Genomic DNA, 12636 nt, shown 5'->3' with positions numbered 1-12636 from the left:
ATCCTTTTGAAGAATGAGGATATTGTAAATATTTAATTTCTTGAGATTATAGAAAAACCATCAAGAATAAAGAAAGTAATTTTTCTCCTTACAGAGACAGCTATAGTGTAGGTTGTTCTAAGTCATTAACACTTCTACTTTTCCAACTAGAACTTTATCTACTTACAAAATTGATTCTTTCAATTACAATAAAGCCCAGAGCCCTAGAAAAGGGCTATCATTTAGAATAAGAATTCCTTTTTTTTAAATTGGTCATCTCCTTGGCATCCACATTCGTATTCACACCTAGCTATACTTGTTAATTCCCAAACACATCATGCTCCTTATATGCCTTTCTAGGCTTTGCATATGCTATTTCCCAGGCCATTTTCAAAGGCTTTCTCCCCACTCCTTAAAGACCTACTTACCTTTAAACACTTAACTTAAATGGTAGCCACAAACAGCCTTCCTAAACCTTTGCACAAAGTACTTTCCATGTGCTCCCATAGCACCTTCTTCATTCCACAAAAGTGTAATTTATGACAGGACTAAAATCATTTACCACCTGTCTGTCCTCCACAGACTCTCTGTAAGCCTAAAGACCGGGAAATACCACCAAGTCTGAATATGGATTTGCTAATGAAGACAACAACTATGAAAAATAATGGTGAAAATGCTGTGATCATTTTGCAAAAGGCCCAAACCTTGAGGTCTATCTATTACTTCTTCCAGTTTTGTGTTATTAAAATTTATTTGTAAATGATAAGAAAATCAAACTTGGTATGTATATTACCAATTATACTATTAATTTTTAAGGTTTCGGCTAGATTTTTTTTCCCAAGGAAGAAATACATCTCTACAACTGATGTGCAAAAACAAGTGCCTTTGATTCTCACCATGTATTAAATGCAAATAAATATTCATACCTGAAACATTTAAGAAAAAAATCCCCCTATTTAGATTATGTTCATCCAAAAAATAGGAAAGCACATAAGAAAAAAGCATACCACAGGAGAATTTATAGGGAAAGTGGGTGTGGTTCCTGAACACTACAATTCATGCTTTCAGTGTTAAAAAGTGATTAATTGAAGCAATATAGACCAACTCTCCACAGGAAACTGAGGAACCACATGTGCACTTGGTTATGACTACCACCTACAATGTCCAGTGGAATGAACTATAAAGATACATCAAGGTTAAGTACCTAATAACACAGCTATACACAAACTTACCCATCAGCACAACTAAGGTAATTTGCAGAGACACAGAAGGGAATTAACAGGTGTCCAATTTCCACATATATACAATGTTTTATCAGACTACAACTTCATTTAATCTTTCTAGTCACCCTGTGAGCTAGTTATTGTTAATCTCAGTTTAATGAGTAAGGAACTAAAGCTCAAAAAGATGAATGTGACCTCACTTGTCCTATATCCTCATTGTCTCACTCAATGACAATGACCTGTGTTCTCTGAGCATGCACCACAAATGAGGCATGCTGAGTGACCACTCATCCTGGTTTACAGTTTACATGGTTATCCCAGCATAATTAACAATAATGCCACGTTTCAGTCTCCAAAGTGTCTGGTTTGAACAATTACATAGTTTCCATAAGTACAGAAGGGTGAACATCTGCTTATATAAAAATATATCTAGCCTAAGTCTGAAACAAGATCGAAGCATTTGGGGAAAACAGTACTCTTTCAATAAAATTGGTGATAATTATAATACACTGAATTTTGTACATGCTGAGACCTTTACATTCACAGTTAACCCTTGAACAACACAAGTTTGAACTGTGTGGGTCCACTTTTATGTGTATTTTTTTTCCCAGTAAATACAGTATAGTACTATATAAATGCATTTTCTCTTCCTTAGGATTTTCTTAACATTTACTTTACTCTAGCTTACTTTATTGTACAAATATAGCAGGTAACACATATAAAATACAAAATGTGTGTTGATTGTTTATGTTATCAAGGCTCCCAGTAGTTCTGGAGAAGTCAGAAGTTATATGTGGATTTTCAACTGCATGGGGGCTGGCACCCCTAAACACAGCACATTAAGGATCAACTGCATAACTTAATCTTACCTAACATCCGAGTAAGAAAACTGGATTTTAAAGACTAATCAGTCAAGGTCACACAATTAATAATGGGATAAGCTGACTTGTACCCTGACAGATGAGTCCAGATGACACGTGGCAGTTTTTGTAGGTTTTTGAGGCATCTTAAGAAGGGATGAGGTTGAAGCCAGAGTCTAGGAAGACTATCAAGATTGCCCTTCCCACAATGTGAATCTCTTTCCTCTAAGTCCCAGATCTTTGGTAGGTTCTACTAAGTGGTGTGCATGTGTTGTGTTGTGCTGTGTTCTCAGAGAATCCACTAAAAAAGAAAGGCTTAACCCTGGACAAAATGAAGACTATCCATAGAGTCAAGTCAAAGACAGATGAGGGGATTCTCACTGGAGACACGAAGCCTTGAGACCTATCAAGATCATGGGGACACTTTTATAAGCTTTGAAACTGGAGATTTAAGACAAGTTTCCCTAAATTTCTAAGGAGCCAAGTATACCCTGGCTAAAATGTGAGAGAAAGGAAGAGGGAAAGAGAGAGAGCGTGCAAGTTCAAGAGTTCAAGAATTGCTATAACATGGTATCGCTTAGCAATAAAAACTAAAAACTATGTTTTTCCCATCTGGTGTGAACCTGCTTAAGTTGGTGAGACTATATATTCCTGACAGCAGAAAATATGGACTCCATCCTATTCTACTTTATAATTTTCATGAGGTCTGCTTTATATAAAAGGAATTGCCTTTGTAAAATTAGAAAGAGTGTTATGGAGGATGACTGGGTAGCAGTTGGTTAAGGGTCGGAGTCATGATCTCACAGTTCCAAGCCTCTGCCCCTCCCCTGCTCATGCTCCTGCGCACTCTCTCTCAAAATAAATAAATAAACTTAAAAGAAAAAAAGTGTTATGGTATCATTATTTCTTGAGTATTATCTTAGTAATACCTTAAGAACAAAAAATGATTTTGTATTTTGGCCCTGTTTAATTTTTGTATTCTTTCTACCACATTCAGGCAGATATAGGCACCATTTCAATTTGTAGGGATAGAAACCAGATCACAGAGAATGATAGTCATAGGTGCAATCAGAAGTAGACTCCATCAGAGTCTCGAGTATACCAGGTAATTCCATACTAACCTTATTTTTATAAACTCAGCCAAATGGAAGAATGCACACTAACCATATTTACTGAACTCCCACCAATTCAATGAGCAGTGTGATAATAATATCTGCCTTTAAGATTATTCTGGTAATTAAAGAAGTCAACCTGTAAAGAATCTCGTGTAATACACACACACACACACACACACACACACACACACACACACACACTATTACTTATTGCTGTAAGTTTAAAAAGGCATAAATAAATGTTGTATGCACATTTTCTGCAAAGATACCCAAGAAACTGTTAACAATGGTTCCTTTAGATAGAAGAAACACAATGAGGAAGAAAGGAATCTTGTTTTTCATTTTATACCTTTCTATACGTTTTAAACTTAACTGTATTACTTTTTTTTAAATGAGCAATTGTTTTAAATATATGAGAACTAATGCTTTGCTAAAAGCCTCTTTTCTAGAATTTCAGATACATTGAGTCTCTGCATCTTCAGAATAAAGTTTAATAGTTTCCCGCCCATGGCCATTCGCATTTCTTACAAAGTTTAATCCCCAGCATAAATTTTTGTTGCTACTATGAACAGACTCTTTTTTCTCTATTTTTGTACCGGTTATTACTACTATATAAATCATGATATTTACATTATTTATAATGGAATTTTACTATATTAAATATCTTGGGCATTTTTTATTATCTACAAATAATTCTGTCCTTTTCAATAATTCTCTTTTTCTGTTCTTAATATACTGGCTAAATATTTCAGAGCTATTTTAGATAGTAATGATGACAGCAAGTAAGCTGCTAATTCTAATAGGAGATAAAATTGTGTGTTTCACCATTACTAGTATTTTGGCTATTGATAACTTGATCCTTAATTTGTTTATAGCACATAACTTCAGATACTTTCCATAAAATACGTACAGTAAATATCTCTAAACAGTGAGATAATAGGTGATTATATTTCCCTTCACAATTTCCAGTAAATTATGTAGGTTTATTTAGGTTTTCTACATCTACCTTATATTTTTAAAACTCAATTTTGTTGATTTATGTTTTTTAAAAGATTGCCCATTTGATTCAGATTCTCATACATATGTGGAAAAGTTTCTACAAAAGTATTACCACTTTTATCTACAGATGACTACAGTTATATTCAACAGCTGCTAATTTTGTATATTATTTTTTACTATTAGACTAGCTACAAACTCTTCCCATTTATTTTCCAAGTTTCCTAAAATGAATGGACACATACACCTTTATCTCCTTATTTCTCCTAATGTTCCTTGCTTAAGGAGAATGTTTCTAACTCTAAATTATGGGTCGGTTAGTCATCAGTATCTTGCAGAAGGCAAGAGTGAAGCAAAACCTAAAAAAGCTTTTTATTTATTTATTTATTTATTTATTTATTTATTTATTTATTTATTTTAATGTTTATTTATTTTTGAGACAGAGAGAGACAGAGCATGAACGGGGGAGGGTCAGAGAGAGAGGGAGACACAGAATCTGAAACAGGCTCCAGGCTCTGAGCAGTCAGCACAGAGCCCGACACGGGGCTCGAACTCACGGACCGCGAGATCGTGACCTGAGCTGAAGTCGGCTGCTTAACCGACTGAGCCACCCAGGCGCCCCAAAAGCTTTCTCTTTAAAAACAACATTGTACCGTCCTTTGTGAAAGACAGCATACCTAACAATAATGCCTGGATACAAATTTCTCAAAGTAAACTTATTCTGCTAATAAAAATGATATCTCCTCCTTTTTATTTAAATACATTCATGCTTAAGAATACAAGATGCCATAAATATATTAAAAATCTGATATTAGGAAAATCCTAACATTCCTAGATCAGAGTTCCATGAAAACCATTTTCCAATACTCTTAATATTAAAATTTGCATGTTAACAAATGTGTGTGGCAATGTGTTCAAATCCTCATCAACTTCTCTTTTTCTTTTCATATTTCATTAAGTAACCATTATATTGAACCTATCTTGTCATCCGAAATGGTTAGTTTGAGATACATTACCAGAAAATGCCAAGTTTAAATATAAACAGCTAACTTTTCATTTCTACTCTACCAGGGAAGTTTCAAAGTGTTAAAAAATGCAAGCTGCTACTCATCTTCTAAAAACAGAAAGCGAATAATTAGATCACAATTGATGGCTCTTTTCTCAGAGGGGAAAAAAATGATGAATGCAACTGGAATGTTTATTGTCACTGAAATTCTTCAGGCCTGGATTCCAAGTATCGGTCTTGATGCAAGTTACTATGACAACTTAAATTACAGAAAATGTCCCCCCTTCTTCTACCAAGTTTTTTTTTTTTTCCCAAAAGATCATTTCAAGTCTCCTAAACTCTGCGTGCATAAATTACCTGTAACAACAATAAACATCTCTTTAACAAGTTTTATTTAGAAATGCCCCCACCTAAACCGTTAAAACCAAGTATAAGCATATAAAAAATAAATTCCACTAAATCTACGTGGGACAGAAAACCTAACCTGAAAACATGAACACACACACACACACACACACACACACACACAGCTTAAAATGTAAAATGTTGAGGGTATTTTGAAACTATTCCCCACTACCAGAGGCACAAAATATTACCACCATAAGCTTCATTACAGAAACTATAGGAAATTATTTACAGGGCAGTTTTGAAAGAAGATTATAGAGCTAAGTCCTGTTTATCATTCTTTTCCCTCCATTAATGCTTTTTCCAGGAAGGTACCAGAAAAGGGGGATGGGAGAAGAATGCAGTCTTATCTGGAACAGAAAGAGAAGCAAATAAATTATCTGTAATGTCTTATTCTGTTTTACATAATCTGTCTTTTTTACATAAAATATGAGTTTTAAAGTTTCTTCTTACACAGCCTCAAAGTTAAAACCTAGGAAAGATGCCTTGTGATAAATAAAATGTGAATTATTCTCTATCATTCCCTAAAAGAATAATGGCTCACGAGAAACTACATCATTGTGGAGAAAATGTAATTTAGTAGAAATAGTCTGATTGCAAGACATTAAAAATTTAAAGTCACTCCATAAAAAAATATTTAAGGTAGTTTCACAGTGTAGCAATACTGAAAATTCAAAGCTGGTTTTGTTGCCAGAAAGATGCTACATTCAGAAAGGCTTAGGGAACTCAGATACCCTCTTTCTATGAGTAAACTGGTTTACTTCAGCAGCCAGCAAGGGCAAAAAAGTTTTATGTATTACTATAACACATCCAGAAACCCCTCATTTATTTAAAACAGATAAAACTTCATTTGAAAAAAGAAAACAAGGCAGTATGCTAAGGGAATCTTTTTGCACTTGAAGTCAAAAATCAAAGATTGTTAATTCCTAGCATAGTAAGCATTTGAGAAGAAATAGCAAAAAATTAACTCTTTATCTGCAAAGTTGAATCAAGTCCTACATCTTCTACATGTATAACTACCAGCGTTCTAAAAGAAACAAAATAACTGAAGCATTCAAACCCAAGTGTACACAATATCTAAACATTAAATCTGAACCATAGTTCCTCTTCCTATAATTTATATGTAAATCCTCCCAAACAAAACATAATTAATGTAAATAAAAGAAAGATTTACAGAATAGCTTCATCAGTGATGAAAGCTAAACCTAAAATTTAAGTGGTAACATAATTATGGAGAGAACTGTAGTAAGTTAGACTACATAATACATTTTATTCCTTATACTTTTCTTCTTTAGATCACATGACAAATAGCAGGGCTAAACTAGAATTTTTCAGCTTCTGATATGGATATAACAAAATTGTCCAATGAGAATCTGACTATCTTTTACTTTCAGCACGTGTGGCCTGCTTGTCATGGATTTTGCTAATGCCACAAGCAATGCGAGAGTCTGTAGGAGAAAAACTGAACCAGTGAGGATAAGGACTTGTGGCTTTAGGAAATCATTTCCCTACAAATATTCTAGCAATTACTACAACTCTCTAAGGTTATTTTTATTTCAGGGATGAATTAATTTATGTTAACACCTTTGAAGATACATCATTAAGGCAAAAAAGCAAGCACGTAACTTTTGCAAAATAAGAGACTAAGGAATTTATGAAACAACATGCTGGCTGGTGCCCTTAAAGAGTTAATTCACCTTGTAAAATGTGGACAATTTATTCACAAGTGATTCACATACTACAAACAAGGTCAAATTATTTTCCCTTCTGAGACCAATGAATCACTTTGTTTCAAGAGGTGATACACATCAAGCACACAAAAAGCAAGTGAAAATTAATTTAGTTGTATATTCTCACTTTAAGAGACTTTGTGAACCCCCTTTAATGAAGACAATTACAGTACTTAAGAGATGGAAGCTCAAACTATAAGCTATTTCAAACTTATCAAGACCTTCTAATCTTCACTGTTAGAAATACTTCTCTGCTTTAAAACAGGCCATTGATTAATGAATGGATAAAGAAGGTGTGGTGGGCATGTGTGTGTATATATAAAATGTGTGTACACACACACACACACACAGACTATTATTCAGCCATAGAAAAGAATGAAATCTTGCTATTTGTGACAACATGCACAGAGCCACAGAGTATTATGCTAATGAAGTAAATCAGTCAGAGAAAGACAAATACCCTATGATTTTATTCATATGTGGAATTTAAGAAACAATACAAACAAGCAAAGGGAAAATATATGAGAGAGAGAGAGAGAGAGAGAGAGAGAGAGAGAGAGAGAGAGACAAAGTAAGAAACAGACTATAGAGAACAAACTGATGGTCACCAGAGGGGAGGAGGATGGGGGGACAGGTGAAATAGGTGATGGGGATTAAAGAGTGCACGTGTCTTGAAGAGCACAGGGTGAAGTACGGAAGTGTTGAATTACTATGTTGTGCCTCCCAAACTAATATAACACTGAATGCTAACTAACTGAAATTAAAATAAAAACTGAAAATAAAAATGAATAAATAAATAAAAGAAGCTGCCAATTTAAAGCACGAGAAGAATAACGCTCAGAAAGCCTAAGTGGTGACACACCAACCTGCAAAAAATTTGCTTGACTCCACGTTTGAAATCTAAAGCATGGTTCATAATGCTAGTAGTGTCACCCCAAATTTGGACCTAGGATTTATGGTACACTGGCAAGGAAATACTAGTGCTAACTACCCTTTATACTTATCTAAATACAGGACTTATAAGTAATGATTCTTAGGAGTTCACCAGTGAACACAACCTCTGAAAGTCTCCCCAAATTTTGAAAAATTGTTTTTAAAATGTCACTTTAAGTGATATTTTTCTAGGATATATGAAAGGAGTACAAATTTTCAGACTCACCTTAGGGCGCTGGAGTCCCCAAGTGGGAGGAGTGTCGAGGTAGTCTTGAGGAAGAGTGGAGCACCAGACAGGTATTCTAGGAGGAACTACACAGGCACCTGAAAAGGTACACAGTGTTCTTACAGTCCTGGCTAATTTTTATCTTAAAAATGCTAAATCACCCCATTTTAACTTCTAATTATCCAAGAACAAAATACATAAGCCCTTAGCTTCAAACAGTTTTCCGAAGAACAATTTTTCCTCCCCTCTCCAACCTTCTCCCTTCCTCATTTGAACTGCGGTATTTGTGGGGTGGGTTTGTGTTCTGTTTGATCTCAATTAGCGTTTTTGTGCCATCGAAAAAGAAATCTCAGCTGTTTCTCAAAAAGGTCATTTGATGGGCCCATGGTGTTCTAGGAAAGACTTTGTGCCCTCTTTCTCCTGACCAAAGCTGACTGCAACACCACAATAATTTATTGAGAGCAGTTTAGCAGTTAGACATTTGGAAAACTGCCAAAAGCCAGCACCTAAAAGTGATGTTGAGGGAGAAATTTCAGGTTTTCAGTCTTCAAAAATAAAAACAAAAACATGCCACACTTTTCCTTAGGGAGTATAAATTATTACCACTAGTAACCCAAGAAAGAGGGCAACTTGGCACCAGTTCTTTTGCCCATTCTATTGCCTAATGCTGTGAGAATGTGAAACTCTGCCATTAGTTATAAAGAAAGCCTAAGAAATTTGGCCACAAGGCGGGAATTGACGCAATTCAGATGTCTGCCACATTCAGACTCTGCCCTTAACAGATGTTTCTGCATTTATTTATAGAAAGGTTTACTTTAATAACAAGACCATCTTCCATCAACCATTTTCTTTTCACACTAAAGTACTTCATGAATAAAAACTATCACCAAAAAAGTTACAATCCTTAAATTCTTAGTTATGAAATAATATTAAATGTCAAATTAGAAATAGTGTAAGGAAAATGAACCCAAATATGATGCAAGCTATCAGAAAATATATAAATTTCAAACATAATTGAGGAAGGGATAAGTTACTTCAAAATTTCCCCCTTCCATAGCTGGGTTCTCCCTGAAAGGCTATATAACCCTGAATGGAAACACTGTCTTTCAGTCTGTTTGCTACACTAACATTTCATACAACTTAATAGTTGTATGTATAAAATACCATCCATTTCTGGATTATTTTTTAATAGTGTTATAGCTGTAGTGCAAAGGTGCATTAGTGCATGCTTCTAAGTTTTAAAAGAAAAAGAGGGAAGCATTCACATGAAAATTCTTTCTAATGAAAATAAATAAGCCTTAAGCAAACTAGATATCAAAGAATTCCTGTCTCATCATTTTATGTTAGATGGGTTAGAGCCTTCTGGCTTCAACTAGACCTAACTACCTCCTAAAGAAGCTAAAAGAAAGACACAAATTGGAGGCTCATGTGTCTTGGTAAAAGAGTATGTCCATGGAACATGTCATCCAAAAAGCAATGAAGGGTCAGCCCTGTTGGGAGAGAGTATTGGAAGATGAATTAAAAGACATGTGAGAAAGGCTAAACAGACTAAGCACTCTAATTCCCACCCTTGGGCCTAGAAGCTGTCTGGAAGTCAGCCTGGTTGGCAAAGGGATTCTTATTTATCTAAATCAAAAATCTCATTTCTTACCTATCTTTTCTTCTTTAAAGCCTCATCTCTCTTTTTAGTTTTGTTTTCAAAAAAAAACTTTTGAAAGTGGGAAGTTGGCAGTTAAGGAGTTTCTAAAATTGACATAATCATTATCCTCTTTTATCCATAAAATAAGGTTATCAAGACTAGAGCCAGACATTTAAAGGCCAAGAAGATTATGGTGCCTATTTCCTCATATGTAATTCAAAATGATACTTAGATATACGCTAACATTAAAATCTCTCCTTCTTAGATTTTTATAATTGCAAAATTCTGGATGAGTCAAGGTTCTTTAGATTAGGATGGGAAGTGTCCTAGTCCTGCCCGGGTCCCGGGAATGTGTTTGGGATGCCTATGGGAAATGCCAAACCTGACAAGAAGGGCCAGGTTCTGGTATACTTGTACTCACCTCTCTAGTCTCCTGCGTGGCCTCAACCCTCTCCCCATTGATTACTATAACCATCCTAACTACTCAACCCATTGCCCAAACCACTTTAAAAACAAACAAACAAAGAAATAAAAGAGCAAAGCCTATCATTCTACTGTTTTTAAAACCTCCACAAAAAAGTCCAAATTTTTTGTTTGGCCTGTCATTATGGTGACAATTTCTTCCTAACCATAAATATGGACATAAGATCTAGCAATCTGAAGACAGCAAGAAATTTGAGATTTAAACAGATAATCTCAGAAAATTTACAATGTATTGGGGCTCCACCTAAGACTTCATATCCTTGCATGCCACTGTCTAAACTCATTTCTAGTCGTTCCCTTGAAGCTACCACATGACATGTCGCAGCCTTACCCCTGCTCAGCTCCTCAGGCTCCAGCTCTACTGCATGCTGGCATCTCATCCCTGGGCTCCACCAATCTTCTGTGCTGACCAAACTCCAACTTACCCTCCAAGAAACAACTCAATCATCTCACATTCTCTGGAAATCTTCCCTCATCCAAACTGATCATTCCAGGAATTCTGGCTGGCTAAGAGCACTCACTGGTACTGTTTCCTAAATCCCTACAACCCTATGAGGAAGGTAAGTTGTAAAAAGGGAATAATCAGAAAACTAAAGAATAGAAAGGTTGAATAAGTGGTCCAAGGTCAGATAGCTAATAAATTAGAGAGCTGGAAATTGAACTCAGGCAGATTGACTTCAGAGCCCATGTTCTTCAACAACTGACCTCATCATCTGTAGTATGTACCTCTGTTATAGTATTTGGCATAATTATAATGAAATGTTTGCCTTTCCTTGAGGACAGAGACATTTTGCATTGCTACCTGTATTCATGTTGCCTAGCACATAAGAGGTGCTCAGTAAATGTCTGTTGAGGGCTTGATGAATTCAGAGTTTTACAGAATGGCAACAGGTTATTCAGTGGTGCTGAGCTTATCACCAATGAAAGTCCTGCCTTGCTAAATGATTTCTTTTACCTAGAATTCTCCTATGACTACATGTTCGAAAATAGGTATCTATTATATAAGTAATTGAAATGAACCAATAACCAATGTATACCAACACATGCAATTTGGAGCAAAAGATGTAAAAACTGAAAACCTCTACACCCCAATTTATATTATTTTTGATAAAATTAAAATTAAGGCTATTTGAATATTCACTGGACACTTGCACATATTAGATTAGACATTCTCCTGGTTTGGTAGCCAGTGCCTAAGATAGCCCCTAAAGATCCTTGCTTCCTGGTCTTCATATCCTTGCGTATTCTCCTCCAACTATGAGGAGAGTTAATTTGTATAGCCAGAAGGGTATCATGGAAATGATGTGTGACTTCCAGGCTAGGTCACAAAAGATGATGCAGCTTCTATCCTGCCCTTTGATCATTTGCTCATGTTATGCAGATGGTCAAGTAGCCCTATGGAAAGGTCCACATGGTAAGAAACAGGTCTCCTGGCAACAACCAGCTCAAATTTGCCAGGCATGTGAGCAAACTACCTTGGAAATAGATCTTTCAGCCCCAGTAAAGCCTTCACACAGACTACTTATAACATGAGATGACGTCTAGACTGCAATCTCATGTAAGATTCTGAGCCAGAGCCACCCACCTAGGACATTCCTGGATTCCTGATCCAAAGAATCTAGTGAGATAAAAAACAAACATTTATTGTTTTACATCCCTATGTTCAAGGCAACTTGTTATGCAGCAATAGATAACTAATATATATCTATTGTCACTTACACAGCCTTTATTCAGTTTATAAGAATGCAAATGGAAATTACTGATAACAAATGAACACAATATCAGGTTATCGCAATTCCTATACACTGAACAAAACCAAAATAGAATGATTAAGAACAACTCAAGTGCAAAATAAATTCCAGTTTTCCAAGAGATGTTGCCTTTTTCCTTTCCTTCCTTTTTTTTTTTTTTTTTTAATAGGTGAAATGAAGCATGCAGGCCTTTCATTTGCTTGTAGGTTATCCCTTAATGACTACTGGTTAATTGCTGGGTATATTCCCTTCTTCTAAACTAGGCCCACCAAATGAATAATCAGTGGACA

The 12636-nt window shown here is 35.4% G+C and overlaps 1 protein-coding gene across 1 annotated transcript in view; it reads right to left on the bottom strand.

Moving 5' to 3' along the window:
• RASSF8 (Ras association domain family member 8) overlaps positions 1 to 8557 on the bottom strand; it is an 85829-nt gene extending 77272 nt beyond the window's left edge. The window contains exon 1 of the mRNA XM_042991989.1: positions 8474 to 8557. The gene's annotated coding sequence lies outside the window, so the exon portion shown is untranslated. The remainder of the gene's footprint in view (positions 1 to 8473) is intronic.
• Between the last annotated feature and the right edge of the window lie 4079 nt (positions 8558 to 12636).

The sequence above is a fragment of the Panthera tigris genome, chromosome B4 (genome assembly GCF_018350195.1).
Source record: "Panthera tigris isolate Pti1 chromosome B4, P.tigris_Pti1_mat1.1, whole genome shotgun sequence".
NCBI classification, from domain to species: Eukaryota; Metazoa; Chordata; class Mammalia; order Carnivora; family Felidae; genus Panthera; species Panthera tigris.
This window is presented reverse-complemented; position numbering and strand designations above follow the sequence as displayed.